This window comes from Diceros bicornis, chromosome 10 (genome assembly GCF_020826845.1).
Source record: "Diceros bicornis minor isolate mBicDic1 chromosome 10, mDicBic1.mat.cur, whole genome shotgun sequence".
Lineage (NCBI taxonomy): Eukaryota > Metazoa > Chordata > Mammalia > Perissodactyla > Rhinocerotidae > Diceros > Diceros bicornis.
Window position 1 is genome coordinate 42,170,365 of NC_080749.1, and position 21,413 is coordinate 42,191,777.

At 36.5% G+C, this 21,413-nt stretch overlaps 1 protein-coding gene across 16 annotated transcripts in view; it reads right to left on the reverse strand.

The window, feature by feature from the left end:
- Nucleotides 1-21,413, reverse strand: part of BAZ2B (bromodomain adjacent to zinc finger domain 2B) — a 383,461-nt gene that overhangs the window by 195,150 nt on the left and 166,898 nt on the right. For all 16 annotated transcript variants that reach the window (XM_058549063.1, XM_058549049.1, XM_058549051.1 and 13 more), the window contains one exon: nucleotides 16,779-16,821. The gene's annotated coding sequence lies outside the window, so the exon portion shown is untranslated. The remainder of the gene's footprint in view (nucleotides 1-16,778; nucleotides 16,822-21,413) is intronic.

The following is a 21,413-nucleotide window of genomic DNA, read 5'->3' on the forward strand; positions in this document are numbered from 1 at the left end:
ATCTCAAAGATCCAAAAAAAACAACTAGCACTAATTTAAAAATTTAGCAAAGTTGCAGAGTACAAGATCAATACACACACACACACACACACACACACACAATCAGCTATATTTCTGTACATCAACAATGAACAATCCAAAAAGGAAATTAAGAAAACAATTCTATTTACAATAGCATCCAAAAGAATTAAACACCTAGGAATAAACTTAACCAAAAAGGTGGAAGACCTGTACACTGAAAACTATGAAACAGTGCTAAAAAAAATTAAAGATGACATGAAAAAATGGAAAGATACCCAGTGCTCATGGATTATAAGACTTGATATTTTTTAGACGGCAGTATTTCCCAAGAGGGTCTACAGATTCAATGCAATCCCTATCAGAACGCCAACAGCCTTTTTTTTTCTTTCTACAGAAATAAAAAAGCTAATCCTCAAATTTATATGGAATTGCAAGTGGTCCCAAATAACCAAAATAATATTGAAAAAGAAGAACAAAGTTGGAGGACTCACACTTCCCAATTTCAAAACTCTCTCGTTTCTAATACAGGCTTTCCTCAAACGTCTGATGACCCTTGCCCATCCACTCATATTATAGAATGGAACATTAAAATCCTAATTGGGAGGCTGGCCCAGTGTCATAGTGGTTAAGTTTTCATGCTCTGCTTCAGTGGCCTGGGGTTCGCAGGTTCAGACCCCGGGCACAGACCTACACACCACTCATCTAGCCATGCTGTGCCGGTGTCCTGAATACAAAATAGAGGAAGCATGGCATGGATGTTAGCTCAAGGACAATCTTCCTCAAGCAAAAAGAGGAAGATTGGCAACGGATGTTAGCCCAGACCAATCTTCCTCACCAAAAAAAAAAAAAAAAAAACCAAAACACAAAAAATTCTAATTGGAAACTTTGTGAACTTGTGAGGGGCTTGTCAACTGTGGATTTCACTGTGTAAGGTGATCTGGCTAAGCCATTTCACTGGGGAACTCCTTTGATGTTTTAATCATTAGGTCTTTTCTCTATGAGACAAGTGAGCAAAGGTAACTGGAGGACCACAGTACTCAGTATTTAATAAGCTTTCACTCGATCCCGATTTTCCTATGATAACCCCACCCATAGAGGTGTTTCATTTACCTAAGTCCAGAGACTCTCAGTTTTATCCATTCCAGAGGATAACCTCCAGTCTTCTAATGGGTGAAGGAGGCACTCAACCGTGTTAAGTAAAGGAGACCTGAGGAATATAACTGCTTAAACAGACTATTTTTGTTTAATGAATGTTTAATAAACATTTCATATTTTCATACAGTCTTTGTATTTAGAGCTTCACCTGTACCCATCACTCTCCACCTCTGCCACTGCGGCCCCTTCCAGAGTTACCTGGAACTGATCATTTCTGCGTCCTGGAGGGTTTCAAAGATATAAACTGCGTTTCTTCTCAGCTTTCCTCAATGTCAGCTGATTATTCAGTTCTCTCAATGTGCTAAATCAGTTACTACTCATCTGTCTGCTCTCCAGCTTCCAGAATTTTTTTGCTCTTCATTCTTCTCCTATTTATTTGTTTATGCCTTTAAAAAAATGCATTTTTCTATCAAATTAGTGAGGCTTCAGCAGTTAGCTGAAGTAAGTATATATATTCAAGCTACTATCTCTTTACCAGAAACCTATTGTCCTTTTCCTCAGTCTCATGTGGTTTTTTCCATGTTAAAAATCACCTATAGGAAGTTGCTGGTCTCAGGGGTAAATACTTTGGCGCAATTAACTTTAAAGGTCAATTTTTATTATGTAAAAAGCTTGCTATCCTTACTTGAAATTCTGCTGCTATTTTTCTTTTATCTTTTCTTTTTATATTCACTCTATACAACACCACACTGTCTTTTTTGATTCAGTACTTAAATTCACTGCTAAGGAAGAAATAATCCCTTCTCCTTTACTTCCTTCAATTCTCTGAGCATATTTATGCCCTAAATTACATTGTGCTGGTTTCATTTCTCCTCATGTCATATCCTGGCATGGGGGTACTCTGCATTTGTTTGTTAAGTTTGTACTTTCTGTTTAGGTATCTGCCTAGTTTCATACAATTTAATTTTCTAAGAACCTTCCTTCTGATTGTTGACCAAGACTTACAAAGCACATAATTTTCACTACGGGCATGTTGCCCATTCCAGTTGTACTGACATTAATCTCATATCACTCTGGCATGTATTTTGTGAGAGTGCCTGCTTAATATCACGGTAGGAAGCATTATATATCAATCTGAGATTTTGAGTGGGGGAAAGATCCAAGCTCCCATTTGAGGACCATCAGAAGATGCTATCACCAGCTCAGAAATAAATAAATTCCCTTTTTATAATCACATCTCCTCCTCAACCCACCCCCCCCAAATCTGCCATGAAGCCTTCCTTCAGAACTTTTAACAGTTTATCTTCTTTCCACCTCATGAACACTTACAAAAATGGAGGATAAAGGGTGAGAGAAAACTGAAGGGGAAAAGAGCAGCAGTAACAAAGAGCACTATAATGCTTTTTCATCCTCCACTTAGAAGAGAAATTCGACTTTCTCATGTATACTAAGTCAGATACCACTTATTTGTTTTGCTATATAGCTGGAAATCATAAACTCTTGCTAAAGATTTTTTTTGCAGCATAAGCATCCCTGTTCAACTAGTCATACCCAGCCCCTAGTATGCTTCAAAAAGCAGGATGGAAAATCTTTATAGAATGAGTATTTTTGATGAGGCCTTTCCCACCCTCAGGGATCACACCATCCTTTCTATATTCAAAAACACTGTACATATATCTCTATTGTGGCATCTACCACATCACTAATGACTGATTTATGTATCTGTTTCTCCACTAGACTGTAAGCTCCTAAGAAGAGAAGAAAAACAGTATATTTTCCATCTTTATAAATTTACTAAGTAATTCAAAAGGCACAACATAATGTTTATTGAATCAAGGAATAACGCATGTCCACAAATTTCTCTTTAAGAAGATGGAAACTTTTTAACTATAAGCAGTGATATATAATTTAGGAACAAGACAGTAGAATGCCTCCAAAAATATAAATTCACACAAGGCATACAGAATTTATAATAATGCTTTAATACCACCAATGTACTAGACATGGCTTCCTCCTTAAAAGCCTCTAGTAGGAGAAAAGTGAAATGTGGAACATTTTAAAATTAAACATGAAATGAGGGAAAATAAAATCAACCAAAAACCAAACTTCCAGTGGCTTCTCTTCATATTAGAAATAAGTTTCTGGGCCGGCCCCGTGGCTTAGCGGTTAAGTGCACGCGCTCCGCTGCTGGCGGCCCGGGTTCGGATCCCAGGCGTGCACCCACGCGCCGCTTCTCTGGCCATGCTGAGGCCACGTCCCACATGCAGCAACTAGAGGGATGTGCAGCTATGACATACAACTATCGTCTGGGGCTTTGGAGGGAAAAATAAATAAATAAATAAAATTATTAAAAAAAAAAAAAGAAAGAAAGAAGTTTCTAACTATTTTTGATGACATCTACCTACCTCTGTTCCCCCAGGCTCACAGTGTTCTAGCCTCACTGGCACTGTGATTCCTACTTCCTCAGATCCGCACATGGCTGGCTCCTGGTAATTCATTTCTCAACACAAGTGCTGGCTCCTCACAGAGGCCTTCCCTGACTTTTATATATATATTGCCCTCAATTCTATTCTGCTCCCCCCACCCCCCATATGTTCTCCCTCCTATGGAGCTCTTATCACTATTTGAAAATATTTTATTTACTACTTTACTTCTGCTCTCCTACTAGAAAGTAAACTTAACGACAGAAGGAACTTTGCCTTATTGACCACAGTGTCCCCAATAGCTAGAAAGTGAAAACATATAAGTCAGTGCTCCATAAATGTTTGTTGAATGGATGAATGAATGAATGAGTGACTGACTGAATGTGAAGCACATAACATACTGATTGACAAAATGAATGGCTCACAATTCCTACCTAGGAAATATTTTGTCAGGCAGAGTCTTTGAGAATAAGCAACTTTCCAACTGACAGCATACACTATGTCTCTTCCTTACTAGGTTATAAATACTATAACTGAGGTATACAAAAATAAAGATAATTAAATAAAAAAGAGATTGGCAATATACACATGTTTGAAGAATGAGTCTCAGAAAATTACCTCAGGAAATACACTGGCTGATTCTAGAATTCTTTTCTCCCATAATCCTGCTTCTACAATTCAATAAGCTAGCAAATATTTATCGAGCATTATACACTCTATTTCTAAATATACATACTAAGGTCTCTTGAACACAAATTAGTTTTATATTTTTTGAGTACATTATAGTAGAAACATCATTGTCTTTAGTTAGAGAAATATGAATTAGAATCTCAGCTAAGACCATTAGTGTTTATGTCAGCTTGGAGCAGTTACTTAATATCAATAAGTCTAAGATAAAATGATACTTAGAAACTGTCTGGCATGTAATTAGCCTTCATTGTTAATTCTCCCCTAGAGAGCAAGAATTGAAAGGTAGAAGAAATCATAAGAACAGATCAAATATATGTTTTTTCTAATGGTCACTGTTGAACACTGTGGGTTCACCTGTTCACCTGAAGCAACAGGTCACAAGCAAGGGTAACAAAATTAATATAGCCAGAACTTCACTTAGAGAGGGTAAAATTACATCCCTCAAATATAGTAGGCACTTAGTTATCATCTGCTGAAATGATACAGTAATGAACAATTTCAGGTCACAGAAATTTCAAGCTTATAATTTCTTAAACATTTATTAAATTTGTATTTATAAGAAATGGAGTAGTCAAGATGTTAGATCAAGACATTCTAGGAATATGATCCTCCTTCTACCACTTAATCATTGTATGACCTTAGGTGAGTTACTTAACTTCTGTAAGCCTCAATTAAAATTGGGTTGTTGGCAATTTAAACTTCAATTTATACTTCAAATATTTCTCATTATTCTTAAGGTAAAGGAAAAAAAAATCCTTATCTTATTCTACCAGTTGTTAATCTCAACCACAATCCTTGCCCTCTGTACTCTAGCTACAGTGGCCTTCTATTCCTTCCCTCAAAGTTCTATGTGCCTTACCTATTTACCTATGTGGTTACCTTTATCAGAGTTCTTTATTTCTTCATATGGCTTTTAGTTACTGTCTAGTGTCCTTTCTTTTCAGCCTGAAGAACTCCCTTTATCATTTTCTTGTAGGGCAGGTCTACTAGCAACAAACGCCCTATCTTAAATATGCTCAAAGAGCTAAAGCAAACCATGGACAAAGAACAAAAGGAAACCAGGAAAACAATATATAAAGAAAACGAGAATATCAATAAAGAGAGAGAAATTCTAAAACAGAACTAAATAGCTAAAAAGTACAATAACTGTAATGAAAAAGTCACTAGAGGGGTTCAACAGCAAATATGAGCAGGCAGGAGAAAGAGCCAACAAACTTGAAGATAGGTCAATTGAGATTATACAGTCGGAGTGGCAGAAAGAAAAAAGAATGAAGAAAAGGGAACAGAGCCTATGGAATCCGTGGGATACCATTAAAAGTACCACTATATGCATTATGGGTGTCTCAAAAGGAGAAGACAGAAAGGGGCAGAAACAATATTTGAAGAAATAATGGCTGAGAACTTCCCAAATTTGGGGAAAAACATGAATCTACACATCTAACAAGCTTAATATATCCCAAGCAGGATAAACTCAAAGAGAATCACACCGACAATATTATAGTCAAACTGCTGAAAGACAAAGACAAAGATAGAATCTTGAAATTAGCAAGAGGGAAGCAACCCATCACATACAAGGAATCCTCAATAAAATTAACAGCCAATTTCTCATCAGAAAGCATGGAGGCCAGAAGGTAGTGGGATGACATATTTAAAGTGCTAAAAGAAAAACAACTGACAATCAAGGATTCTATATCTGGCAAAACTATACCTTGAAAATGAAGGAGAAATTAACAAATTCCCAGATAAATGAAATAAACAAGACAAATATTAATAGCACATAGTACAATGGCAAAAAGAGAAGTAATATAGCATAGTAAAGACAAAGGCTCCATGTCAAACTCCCTGGGTTTGAACTCTGAACTTCACTGATTAATAACCATGTGACACTGGGCAAATTGCTTAACCTCCGTATAGCTCAGTTTTCCCAACTATAAAATGAGGATACTACCTATACCTCCCTCATGAAGTTAGGAGGCTGAAATAAGTTAAAACAATAAACTCATACAAGGGTTTCTGGTACATAATTAAGCTCTTGAATGTTGACTATCATCATCATCATTTTATAGATATTCTAGAAATATTGGTTCTTAGTCCTTTGAATTTCCCATATTTCAGTGAAACAAACACTGAATATTGAGAAAGTATGACAAAATAGTGAATATTTTTGTAAGAGAATATTAGATGAGTAAGGTCACAAAATTATATTTTATGGGTAATAATGGTATTGGGTTAAATGTTTTGTCACCCCCTTTAGCAAATCCTATTTTATCAGAGGTACCAAGTTAAAAAAGTGATTGGTGAATGCACTTTTTTTTTCTCAAGCTCAGCCTCTGACAAAGATTCTTATGCTCCTATGGTACAGACTTGTGCTTCATTAACAGCCCAACACTACTATCATACCTAAGATAATTTCTAACAATAATTCCTTAATATTAAATATCCAATCAGTGTACACATTTCTTTGTCACATAATATTTTTAAATTGTTTGTTTGAAACTGGACTCAAATATGATCCATACATTACAATTGGCTGTTATGTCTCTCAACTTTCTTTTAATCTGTAACTGCTCCCACCACATCCCCATGCCAGTCTTTTTTTCCATTAATACTTTTAGTTGAAGAAAACAGGTCTTTTGTCTTTTAGAGTTTCCTAGTCGGGACTTTCCTGATTTTATCCCCCTGGCGTGATTTAATATGTCCCTCTGTCCTTACTCTTTCTTGTAAATTAGGCTCAATCATACTCAAGTTTTTCTTTTCTTTTTTTTTTAAAATTTGGATGGACAGCTTCATGGTAGTGATGTGTCTTATGTAAAACAGGAATTATAAATAAATCATTAGGAAGATTAGATGAGTTACTACAGGTCAAATGCTTAGATCAGTACCTGGCACACAGCAAGCACTCCATAAACATTAGCTTCTATTATTACATTGCATGTAGAGAATCAGTGGGATTTGATGTCAGATCAGATGGGAGTTTTTGAAGAGGCAGTTGAAGATAACTAAAATTTCTAGCTTAGGTGGCTGAGTAGATATTGACACCACTGACCAATACAGGGAATATATAAGGTTTCTGGGAAATTAGAAGAGAATAAATTCAAGTTTAGACATGTTGAATTTAGTGCCTTTTGGATAGCCAGGTACCAATGTCACACACACAGCTGGAAATAGGTGTTCTAAAATTTAAAAGAGAGGTCTATGGACAGGAAATAAAGATCAAATGTTGAGAGGAAAGGGAGCTCAGTGAAGGTCACAGTTGTCACAAAAGACTACAAGACCACTTGAAGAATGAATTGACATTGGATAAAGAGAGGTAACAGCACTTCAAGAAAAGGAACTGATGTATGGGAAAAGACACAAAGACAAAATCATCACTATATGTTGGGCTATAGGAGTATTCTAACTAGAAAACAATCTGTGTGTTGGAAAGTAGAGAAAAATTAAGTTATGTAGATAGGACAAGGCTAACTTTAAATGGTTTTGAAATTTAGGAACAGGTAATTCAATTTAAGTAGGAAATAGGAAGACATTGAAGAAGTTAGCAAGACAACTGAACTCTATGCTGTGGCAACATCATACAAAAATCTACCATAACGGAATTGGAAAAGTAAGAAATGAACTTGCCATATTATTCTAGGGAATTTTAATTTATTCCACTTTTACTTCCATCTAAGCTAAAGGAAACACTGCCTAGGCACTGTGGCTTCAGGCAATGCCCCAAAGGTGGAGGATAGTGTCTTTAGTACCTTCCCATATCCCTTTTCATTCCCTTCTCTTGTGTCTCCTCTTCCCTAGGAAACTAATGCTTCCAAGCTGCCCTAACTATATAAAACTACATTTTTGCAACAATGCACTGCCTTGTATCCTGAAGCACTCTGGTTACATCTTCACATTCAGTTCTAGTCTGCCATGAAATCTTTCACTCTCCTACTGCCATCCTACAGATCCTTTGATTATCAAATTAAAGTAATTTATACAACACTGTAAGTGATCAAAATCCTAAGAGACATTTAACTTAAAAAGAGAAATTGTTAACTTGTATGAATTTCAAATTGTTAAAATATATACTCCCTATATGTTTTCTATATATTTATCCATTCTAGTTCAACCTGACAGATTATCAACACATTAAGAGGCACACAGCATAGGCCCATTTATTGCATAAACATCTGCTGCACCCACTACTTGGTACAAGGAATTGTAACAGACTCTAAGGTGACAGCAAGAATGAATAAAACATAATCTACGCCTTGGGGCCGGCCCCATGGCGTAGCAGTTAAGGGCGCGCGCTCCGCTGCTGGCGACCTGGGTTCAGATCCCTGGCGCGCACTGACGCACTGCTTGTCAGGCCATGCTGTAGCGGCGTCCCATATAAAGTGGAGGAAGATGGGCACGGATGTTAGCCCAGGGCCAGTCTTCCTCAGCAAAAAGAGGAGGATTGGCATGGATGTTAGCTCAGGGCTGATCTTCCTCACAAAACAAAACAAAAAAACATAATCTATGCCTTTACTAGATTGTAAGGACTTTACAACCCAATGGGTGAAATAGCTGAACACACAACTCATCTCATAAGGTATATAAGCACTCTATAACAATGTTTCTGTGGGGGCTGGCCCCGTGGCCTACTGGTTAAGTTCAGCGCACTCCACTTCAGTGGCCCAGGTTCAGTTCCTGCGCGTGGACCTACACCACTCATCAGCAGCCATGCCGTAGCGGCCACCCCCATAAAAAATAAAGGAAGATTGGCATAGATGTTAGCTCAGGATATTCCTCAGCAAAAAAAAAGAATGTTTCTGAAACTTAAGTTATGTATAGACCTTTACGAAGAGAGAAAAAATGTCTTGTGGACACATGTTGACTTAATTAAATTTTTATATAACTGAAATACATAGAAAAGTACAACTATGGATAAGGATAAACTATTCTTCTTACTTCCAGATCTTATTCAAACAGTACCAAAACAAATTTACAAAGTATGCACATAAAAGCTATAAAACTAACAGATTTCAAATTATCATATTTTTGCTAAAATGAAACATTGTACTCAACATGAATATGGGACCAACTGCTACTTCACCTTTCCTTTCCAGTTACATTTGAGTTTGGCATGCCTATCTTACAGTCTAGTGTTCCCTGAATGATTTAATATTTCCACCACTTCTTTCTACTCAAACTACTACAAAGCTTTAATTTAGCTCACCCTGATGTCATGTGGCCTTCACTTGGTATAAATGAACCATTTGTACACATCAAATCTATTTTTGTTCTTTTTGATTAGACTGACATAATTAAACACAATCATAGCCCTGAAAGTACATGGCAGTAATCAATTATAAGGTAAGCATCCTAGATGATCCAAGAATATGCCTCTATTAACATTGAAATTTGTAAATTCTTGTAGCAAACTCTCTCTGTCCCCCCACAGAATACATCTACATACTCAGGTCCAGGGATTCCTGTGTTGAAGAACAATGCTATGATAGAAATAACAAATACTAGGAAAGGCAGAAATGATGGGGAGATTAATTCCAACTGCAATGGGATCTAGAGGTTTTTATGGAGGAGGTAATATCTGAGGGGAGCTGTCACATTTAAGTTTAGCGCCAAGTGTGTAAGTTTTCTAAAATTTCCTTTCCATAAGGTTGACACTGAAAATACGAAACAACTGGAGTAAAAAAAGACACACACGAATATTGAGTGGTAAGAGCAATAAAGAGACAAAAATCATGAATTCTGTGAACAAAAGTCGAGGATTTTTTTCTGAGAGGAAAGAAAATCAGAGAATAAAATTGCAAGCATTAGATGTGCTATTCACAAAATACATGGCATAATTTGCATGTGGAAAAGTTTACAAGTACTATCTTATATTATGATGGAAATGTACCTACTGATGTAACGTTTTTAAAATGCATTCAAAAAATGCATTCACATAAGTACAGCATCAGGAATATTTGTATTAGACATTTTTAAATGTCTATAACATGCTAACTTAGGTACCCTTTTGATACTATACAATAAGAATTTTTCCATTCTTATCAAAATCTTTTCTCCTCCAGTTTTTCCTTTGTGCATTTATAGGAAAATAATGAAAGAGTCAAATATCATAATCCCATAATGCAGTCTATAACCCCCTTCTTCTCTTTCCTAAAACAGTTTTGGCAGACAATACTTATATTTTATCTACTCTTTGACTAATATTTCTGTAAATGTACATCTCACAGCAGAAGTGTGCATTGGTGTTCTAGAAAGTGTGAGAGGAAGAGAATGGTGTACTAACCAGATTAAACTTCAAGTCACTTTAATTCAGAAACATTTACCTAGTCTACGTGCTAGATTCTCTGCTGAATACTATCAAAAAACACCAAACCAAAGCAGACAACTAGTTTTTCTTTTATATTCTCTCCTGCTTCTATAATTATGTCCAGACTGCATTAAGATTAATGTCTTTTTACTTTTTTAGACATATTTATTAAATAGTAGCTCATTAGAATTTTCAGATAAGAATTAATCTTTAAACCAAATGGGTGTATACCACTGCACACTTTCATTTGTTCAAAGAAGCTCAATTGGATCTCTGCAGCATGGTATCATTTATATCTGCAGTCACTCATATGGAGAACACCATGCATGCTTTTAGTTCCATTAATGTTAAAACAGTGCAACTTTTGGGGGAGATATAGTAGGGGTGAATGGAGGTTTCTTTTATCCAAATATACACTTAGGAATAGCAATGGAAATTTGATCTGTGTGAAGTAATTTAAATGAATGTTACAAACTAATTTGGAAGATACTGTTCATAATTCAGACTCTAGAAAACAAAATGTTTAAGACACAGTTTATAATTTTACTATATTAGATGTTTTTAATTTAATATTTTAGATGTATTAGTTGGCATAAAATATGGAAATTCCTATATAGACTTTTATTTCTGGCTTGATCATTGTTATTGTATTTTACCCAAGATATTTTAAATTTGATTATAACTCTACTTTCGGTACTAGAAAAGTAGAAAAACGAAAGTCAGATAATACAGAACAAACTTGCTCTGGTAATGGGTGATTTTTTGTACTTTCTAAATAATGACTTTACACTGGGAAAGACACTTGACCTTTCAATGTCTCAGTTTAGTCATCTGTAAAATATAATAACATGTCTTCTAAAATTGTTAAAGGCTCATATAGAAAGCACCTAGCATCTTAAAAAGCAGTGCATATTAGTTTTGTTCTTCCTTCCTCAAACACTTGTATAAAAAAATATATTTATTTTTAAAATATTTAATGGAAAAATCATAAAAGATATTAACATGATTAATATTAAAAGATCCTTCACGAGGTACCTAGCACTCACCAAACTTCTTGGTTTGTAAATTCCTACAAGATCTGACCTTTAGGCTCATTTACTTCCTCAGATTTTACATTTCAACAATATTGGACTAAAATATTTGCATGCCCCTGAACATACGTTCTTTCCAATCTACATGTGTATTTCCTCTTTCTGGATTCTCTTCTAATTCATACTTCAAAAATCTGGCCTAGATGCCTTCCTTTTCCATAAAGCTTTCCCTCGTATCCTCTCCTTGACAGAATGAATCACTCCCTTTTCTATTCTCCTAAAATTCAAGCCACCAAAAGTGACAGCAGAGTTCAAGAAAAATAAATGAAATGTAAATAAATCAAAGACATTTTAACAATGGCATAAATTTCTTTGTCAAATTATCTTGGTGTAACAGGACTAGTGTTGACCATAAGTGACAACTCAGTGGCTTACAAAGATAGAAGTTTATCTCTGTCATATTAAAGTCCAAATGTAGACAGGCCAGTGCCGGCAGGGTGACATCCTAAATTTATTAAGGACTTTCTATCTTACTGCTTTGTCCATTCTTTGTTTGTGGTTTCCACTCATTGTCCAATGATCACGTCCACATTTCAGCCAGCAAGGAAGAAGGGGGAAAAAAGAAGTAGTGCACCTCTTCCTTTAAGGATACTTTCTGCAAGTTGCACACAGTACTTATGCTTCTGTATCACTAGCCAAAACTTAGTCACATGACTACATCTAGCTACAAAAGAGGTTGGGGAACAATATTCTTATTTCAGGTAGTGATATGCTTCCAGAGCTTCCAGACTAAGACAGATTAGGAAGAAGGACATGGCCACCCACTTCCGTAAAAATTGGCCATGAAAATCCTGTGAATAGCAGCAGAGCGTTGTCTGATATAGCACCAGAAGGTGAGAGAGAGATGGCGCAAAAATATCAGGCAAGGTTTCCGCTCTGCTGCACACAGGGTCGCTAGGAGTCAGAATTGACTCAATGGCACTAACAATAATAACAAGTAATATGCTGGGGAAAAAAATTAGTAGAGGGGGAAAATTTATATTAGGTGATAACTATCAGTAATTGCCACACTTAGTTATATCTTATCTGTGGTAGGTACCTAACTGACATTTGAAATTTACTATCTAACAACCAATATTTCTAATAGTGTGTACATTGTAAAATTATATAGTAATTCCTTCTAAATTTCAATTTTTAAGCTAAATATTTCTATTGAGAGAGATTAATCACTATAAAATTAAAGTAATATAATAAAATTACCAAGGGGGGAGAACAGGAATTTTAATAAAAACATAAAAAGCCACTTGAATTATTTTAAAAGTTGCTTTGTAAAAGATTATGAAATATGTAGTAAAATATTAAATAAGAATATTTAAAAATAAGATACAGCTATTGTATTAATGAAATTACATATACACAAAACTGCATGTAAGTGAAATTGCATGAATACTCTCAGAAAAGAGAGAATTGGGGGAAATTTGAGAAGAAAAAAAATTTATGAGTTATTTTATTATAGTTCCTATTAATGCTGTTTAGAGATTTTTAATCAAGTAAGAGGTTATCACAGAATAGAATAGTAAAGATTATAACAGGATAAAGGAAAATCAGCCAAGACCTCACACTATGTGACTTTGGGCAAGTAACTTTACAGATGATGATGATAACTATGATGAGGGGCCAAAAGAATTAGTATGTATCAGTTTCTGTGCTGCGCTTCATTTAATATTCACACCACTCCTGAGACATAAATATTATCTCTACTTTAGAGAGGAAAAAACTGGATCTTAGACTATATAATTGACTAAGATCACAACAGCTATATAATATCAGAGCACAAACTTAAACACAGGTTTTTCTGCCCCCGTTCATGTTCTTAACCATTATGCATACTACCTCCCTTTCAACTCTCTGGACCTTGGTTTTCTTATCTGTTATTTAAGGGGAATGTAGCACAACCTACACTGTTCTAATGTTCATTCTGGTTTTTAAGATGTTGATATTCTAGTGAGGTCTCACCTCCTTTCCCCAAATAAAAGTAACAGATCGAATCAGCCTTCTTGCTGGAACTTATGTAAGTCAATAAAGTTATCATTAACATATGTAACATAGAAAGTAGAAATCCATCTATTACAACTCAAAGATGAAAGGGTCACAATGCACAAGTAAGGTAAATTTGGATGTTTGGGATATATCCCTGATCTTAACAGCTGATTTCATGCCCCTTCGTGTACCTATAAAGGTGCAAGCCATACAGTTAAACAAGAAAGAGGGAAGAAAGGTAACTAACGTTACATTTAAATCTTCTAACAATCCCTTTTTTTTTTTGGTGAGGAAGATTAGCCCTGAGCTAACATCTGTTGCCAATCTTCCTCTTTTCGCTGAGGAAGACTGGCCCTGGGCTAACATCCATGCCCATCTTCCTCTACCTTATATGTGGGACACGTGCCACAGCATGGCTAGATAAGCAGGGTATAGGTCCGCGCCTGGGATCCGAACCCACAAACCCTGGGCTGCCGAAGCAGAGCGCACGAACTTAACCACTACGCCACCGGGTCAGCCCCCTAACAATCCTTTTAAATATATACAATACATCATTTTACAGGTGAAGACATGGAGGCACAAAGAGGCTAACTTTTGAATGTCACATACCTAGTATACAGTGCATCAGTACTTGAATTTTCTCTGGTTCTAAAACCTATGCTCTTTCCTATCCACCCTGCTTCCTATGGTTCAATTTTGGATATTCATGTATCAATATCCTTATTTTAATTTTAGTATAAGAAAACAGAAGATACTAATTAATTTAGCTCTCTCTGGGTTATGTATGATTACTAGCAAACATGTGCTGAGTACAGTTGAAAAATATATATTAAAATATGCAAAAAATAAGGAAATATATGTTATCAGTAACATAGAAATAATAAAAATTCAGATTTACCAAACCATTAGGGAAAGAGAATCACTTTCAATTAGGATGATTAGGGAAGGCCTCAGAGAGATGATTCCATGTGGACAGGGCATTAGAGGGGAGGTTTGATTTCATCAGAAGAAATAAAAGAAAAGCCTAAAAAGGAAAAAGAATATTCTAGGGAAAGGGAATGACATCAATATAAGTATGGAGCCAAAATGTATATTCAAAGTGGAGTATATAGTCCACTTTGAGTAGAGTGTAGGGTTCTTCTTCTTGAATAATAGGATATTTGGCTGGGAAATATGTTAGAGCCAAACTGAGGAGGCATCTTGAATACCAACTTAGTCTGGATTTGATCTTGTAAGAAATGAGAAGTCACTAAACATCTTCAAGTAGAGAAATAAGAGAATCAGAGCAATGCTTTAATAAGATTAAACTGAGAAATATATATAAGCTCCTATGGAACGGATGATGGCCAAGAAGAAGTGAGATCAGTTAGAAGATTTTGACATTTTTGTGGATTGTAACATAGGGGGAAAAAAAGAGAAATTCTTCTCAGTTGTGAAAATTTCTGAGGAAAAAAAATGAGGTGTATATTATATAATATATAAATACTCACTACAGTTTTAGCTCTGAAACAATCTATAATATTCCCCTCTCTAATCACAACATCCTACTTTTTTAGCTCTTACTTTATCATCTCATTTCACCAGCTTGTCTACCTCTGATTAGTCCCTTAACCTCTCTGTTTTCTCTGAATATATCAGCCCTTCCCTGGCCTCACTTTATTCCAATCCCATGGTTAACACTTGAACTACTATCTCAACAGCACCCTCAACCTGAATCAGTACTGAAATCTATCCTCTCTTCTTTACTCAAGGGGCTGGAGAAAGCCCCACAACCTGACATTATTACAAATTAAGTGTTTCTATTATCAGTTACTTATGAATCTCCCAAATAAATACTTTTTAGTCTTTAACTTATTTAACATCTGACAATGTTGAATAACACCTCTCTTTCTGAAATTCTTGAATGTAGAACAGTTGTAATTAAATACTCTCTTAATATTACCCTAAAAATGTACTGTGAGAGTCAGTATTTTTAAAACAAAACAAAACACCTTTTTCATCCAGTGCTAATTTTAACTTCCTTAATTGTAAAGCACTAGATGCTAAATAGAGTACTATAGAGATATGTCAATATTTTGTTGTAAACCATTCAGTTAGGGCAATAAACTTCTGATTAAGAAAAAACAAACAGGCAAAGAGCTACAAATCAGAGATAGCTAAAATGTTCCCCTAGGAAAATGAATGAACATGCCATAAACATCTGTAGACTCAATGATGACAATAAAGCCTTTATAAATACAATAAAAGTTCTCTCTGGCCTCTGAAAAATGTTAAATTTAACAAATGAATCAGTTTCCCCCCAAAAATGTTAAAATATAAACACAAAGATTATCTACACACAGATTTACGTTTCTGATAATTACTGCTTCTATACTTAATGAACAATTAAAATAGGATTAACAATTAACAATTAAAACGGATTCACCAAGTAAATAATTTACTTTAATTTTTCTGTTATTAAAGAAGGATTGTTCAAAAACACTATAAAATCTCATTATTGTAATTCAGATTTTACTAGTTATAATTTCATAATAATGTGACTTAAGGCCTTGGATAAAGTTTTTAAGTAACATATTTCCTTATACACAGTAGAAATTAACACTTTAAATAAAATTAAAGAGGAAAAGTATCAGTTACTTACGAGAACTATCCTTTTACAACAACTCTCCATATTTGGAAGACTCTTTATAAATCATTTAAAGATCAATGAAAAATTTAAGCAAGAAGCTTAAGAATCCTTTCAAAGCTGTTTTCACAGTCTTTCCTTAATAAGTGATTACAGTCTCAAGTAATTTTATTTTTGTAATTTTTCCTAATGTAGAGTCACCTTAAATATTTTGCCATTTTTTAGTAAAAATAAAAACTAAAAGAAGATGATGTTCACATTATAATTCCCACTGAAATATGTTAATATAATTAGGCATATAATTTCAGTTATAAATTAAAAGTCATTTTCATTTTAAATGTTTTCAAATCATTTAAAGCATTATTTTAAAAGTATTTAAATAATTAACTATAAGTGTGAGATGTGATTCACTAAAAATGTAAACATTCAATTAGCTGTTGAAAGAAAGAATAATAACTTAGAATTATAAATATTTTCTAATATAAATATTTTCTATTCTCATTCTCAGAGAAAACGAAACATTCTTAAAAGTTTAATTATCATTTTGGTCTTACTGTGATCAATGTGGTCAATCTTGTGACATCACTGTTGAGAAATCTGCAATAAGAAAACAGAAATAGCATTCAGCTGAATCATAGTTGAGTAAGTAATTTCAGGAACTAAAAATTTTGCTTAGAGTTTTTGTCTTTCTTGATGCCATAAGTCATATTTAAATTAATCTAAAGTTGTCAGGAAAAGTACAATTGGCATGACACAAATAAGCATAAAACACCTACAGTTTTTATCTATAGGTCATTATTCATTATAATATGATAGATTATGTTTTGCTTATAAATAGCAACACCCCAGGGTTAATATGATATAACATATTGGTTCCTTTTTTATCTCACACTTTCCATCCAATCCATCCTGCCAACTATTCTTCCTCATTCTGTCCTTAATTCAAAAACACTTATTACTGATTGTTACCTCACTAGTGCAAGATGTTACTCTCCTATATTATCATCTACTGCTATTCTTAACTCAATGGCAAATATTATCAGCTCACATCACTACCCTACTCAAACTGTCCAATGGCTTTCCCATCACTTAGAATAAGATCTACAGTATTTACCATGGCCTATTAGGCCCTCTGTCACCTGGTCCCTTGACTACATCTCCTGCCACTCTGTACTATGTTGTCGTCACAAAGACATTTTTGATATTCCCTACCAAACTTGTCCCTCCCCTCTTCAGGGCCTTGACACTTGCTGCTCTCTCAGCCTGGAGCAACTGCTCTTCATATCTTTATAGGATTGGCACGCTCACTTCATTCAGGTCTCAAAACAAATGCCACCTCCTCAGAGAAGCCTTCCTTTACCATCAGAGACTGGTTTTAGCTGCAAGCTCCATGAGAGAAGATCACTGGAGCATTAGAATAGTACCTAGTAACTACTCAGTAAATAGCTGCTGAATAAATGAAGAAACAATTACTTACTAAAAATAAGTTCCTACTGCCTTTAGCACTACGCCCAGAAGGAAGTATGAATAAAAATTCTTATAATTAGCAACTATTTAAGGAATATATACCATAACAACTTGGTAAACATTTTTAAAAAGTCAGTGCAGAGAGAGTTTGCGAAGCTCAAAAAAAAAAAAAAGCAAGGCAGAAGGTGGTGTGAAAGTGGGTGCAGTAAAATACAGGTATGAGATAATGACAGTCTGGATATTAAAGACGAAGAAATGCAGAGGGAATGCAAAACCCAAGATACATCTTAAATGGAGAAACAAGAAGACTTCATGCTGAATTAAGTATAGGAACAAGGAGGATGGTGACGTCACCATCATGGTAGAGTGAGTTGTTCCCGTCGTCTCTCCCCTCTAAGTTACAACTAGTAAGACATCCCTAGACCAACAAAGGATTCTCTACATAGCACACCAGAACATCTGAGAGATCCATACATCTATACATTTGAAGGTGAGTGGGCTGGACCTTGTGGAGGTGGTGGAACCCAGCAAGCAGCGGTCGCAGCTCCCAAGACCAGAGGTTCAAGGAACTGTGGCCACCTGACCCAGGGGCCCCAGGAACTGCAGTAACTCCCGCAAATGGAGGCCCAAACAGCCCACACTCTCAGAGACACCAGAACCTGCTGCAGTGCCCACACAACCAGAGGCTCCAGGAGCCAAAATGGTACCTGAAACCCAGCTCCCTCCACCTCCCCTGGTGGCAGTGCCATTGACCCCAGCCCTGCCAGCAGGAAGGACTGCATCTAAAACCCTGTACCCATGGCACTGGGCAGTGGTGCCTGTGACCTGAGGTTCCAGGAATCCCACTGGCGCCTGACACCAGAGGCTCCAGGAACCACGGCGGAACTTGCAACTCAGCCCCATACCCTCCCCCAGCAGTGGCTGGTGGTGCCCTCAACCTGAGGCTCAGGAACTGCTGAGGGACCCAAGATCAGAGGCTCCAGGAGCCCCAGTGGTAACTGCGACCCAGTGCCCTCCCTATCCCCCAGCAATGGCACCTCCAATACTGCTCCTTCCAGCAGCAGGGTCTGCATACAAGACCCTGGGACCCCGGCAGCGGTGGTAGTGCCTGTGACCAGAGGTTCCAGGAACCATGCCAGCGATCAAGACCAGAGGCTTCAGGAACCCAAGCAGTGCCCGTAACCCAGGTACCCACCCCCCGGGCAGTGGCGGTGCTGCCCGCGACCCCAGCCCGCCAGCAGCAGCAGTGATGCCCAAGAGCCCAGTGTCCTCTGCAGCATTGCCAGCACCCCCAGAAAAGCCAGAAGCAGCAGTGCAGGTGGCATATGTGGCAGCAGCAACTGAGGCGATGGAGAGGCCAAGTAACAGCCACAGCAGAGCCCACAATGCCAGTACCCCTCAGCTGCAGTGACACCTACAACTTCAGCACACCCCCCAACCCATGGCAGCAGCACCTATAGACCCAAGAAACCCAGACATGGCAGAGGTGATTATGATCCCAGCTGCGACCCCATTTTCCCCCTTCCCCAGTGCAGAGGGGGAACCTGCAACCCATGCGACCTGAAGCAGCAGAGGTGCTTGCCAGCCCAATGACCCCAGTGGCAACACCCACAACTACAGCCATACATAAGCAGCAAGGAATCAGCCACCTCAAAGGCATAAGCAGCAGAACAAGGGCACTGAGAACATCTCTGGCAGAGGCAGTGGAGGGTAGAAAGTGCAGGCTCTCAAATACAATCAGAAGTGGCTCAGAATCAAAATAAACAAAACCTTACCTAAGTAAGAAAAGTGTTTACTACCACAAATGTGCCTGAAGAGGAACAACTCGTTGAGCACCCTAAAAAACTACAGTAACATGGTATCACAAAAAGAAAATGAGAATTTTCCAGAAACCAAACATGAAGTCACAGAAGATTGCAGTGTAACTGGCAGAGGATTCAAAATAGCTGTCCTGAAAACACTCAATGAGTTACAAGAAAACTCAGAAGACAGATCAACGAGCTCAGGAATAAAATTAATGAAAAGAAGGAGTACTTCACCAAAGAAATTGAAACTCTTAAAAAAAAGAACAAACAGAAATTCTGGAGCTGAAGAACTCAATAAGTGAAATAAAGAATAAAGTAGGAAGCATTGGAAATAGAGTAGACAATATGGAAAAGAGAATTAGTGAGCTCTAAGACAGAAATCTAGAAATGATTCAGGTGGAAAAGAACAAAAAACTAAGATTTTTTAAAAATGGAGAAATTCTACAAGAAATATCTGACTCAATTAGGAAAAGCAACATAAAGATAATGGGTATCCCAGAAGGAGAAGAGAGGGAGAAGGGAGCAGAGAGCTGCTTTAAAGAGATAATAGCTAAGAACTTCTCCAACCTAGGAAAAGAACTAGATTTATAAGCACAGTAATCTAATAGAACATGTAATTATCTCAAAGCAAAAAGACCTTCTCCAAGGCACATTATATTAAAACTGTCAAAAGTCAACAACAAAGAAAGAATATTAAGAGCAGCCAGAGACAAAAAAAATGAGTAACCTATAAAGGTACCTCCATTAGGCTATCAGAGGATTTCTCAGCAGAACTCCACAGGCCAAGAGACAGTGGAATGGTATATTCAAAATATTGAAAGATAAAAACTGTCAGCCAAGAATACTCTATCTAGCAAAGTTAACTTTCAAATATGAAGGAGAAATAAAGGCTTTCCCAGACAAACAAAAGCTAAGGGAGGTCATTGCCACTAGACCTGCCTTACAAGAAATGTTGAAAAGAGCTCTCCTACCTGAAACAAAAAGGCAAAGGTATACAAAGCTTTAAGCAAGGCGATAAATGGACAGATAGAATCAGAAAATGGCAACTCTATATCAGAATAGGTTAGTAAACAATTACAAAAGCTAAAGGGAAAGAAAGCATTAAAAATAACTATAACCATTTCAATTTGGTAACATACTCACAATACAAAAAGGGATAATTTGTGACAAAAAAAACACAGAAGGGGAAGAGGAAAAAGACACAACCTGCACAGGCAAATGGAGATAAGATGCTATCAACAGAAAAAGGATTATCTCATCTATGAGATCTTTTATACAAACCTCATGGCAACCACAAAACAAAAAATCAGAGCAGAGTCACAAAACATGAAAAGAGGAAACTGAAAAACATGTCTCAGAGACCTGAAACTATAAAACTCATAGAAGAAAATATAGGCAACACACTATTTGACATTGGGTTTAAAGGAATCTTTTCAGATGACATGCCTACCCAGACTAGGGAAACTAAAGAAAAAATAAACAAGTGGGACTTTATCAGACTAAAGAGCTTTTATAAGACAAATGAAACCAGAATCAAGATGAACAAACAACCAACCAGCTGGGAGAGAATATTTGCAAAACATACATCTGACAAGGGGTTGATCTCCATAATATATAAAGAACTCACACAATTGAACAACAAAAAAACAAACAACCCGATCAAAAAATGGGCAGAGGAAATGAACAGACACTTCTCCAAGGAAGATATACAGATGGCCAATAGGCACATGAAAAGATGCTCAACATCACTAATCATCAGGGAAATGCAAATCAAAACAACACTAAGATACCACCTCACGCCCGTTAGAATGGCTATAATCACCAAGACAAAAAACAACAAATGTTGGAGAGGATGTGGAGAAACAGGAACCCTCATACACAGCTGGTGGGAATGCAAATTGGTGCAGCCTCTATGGA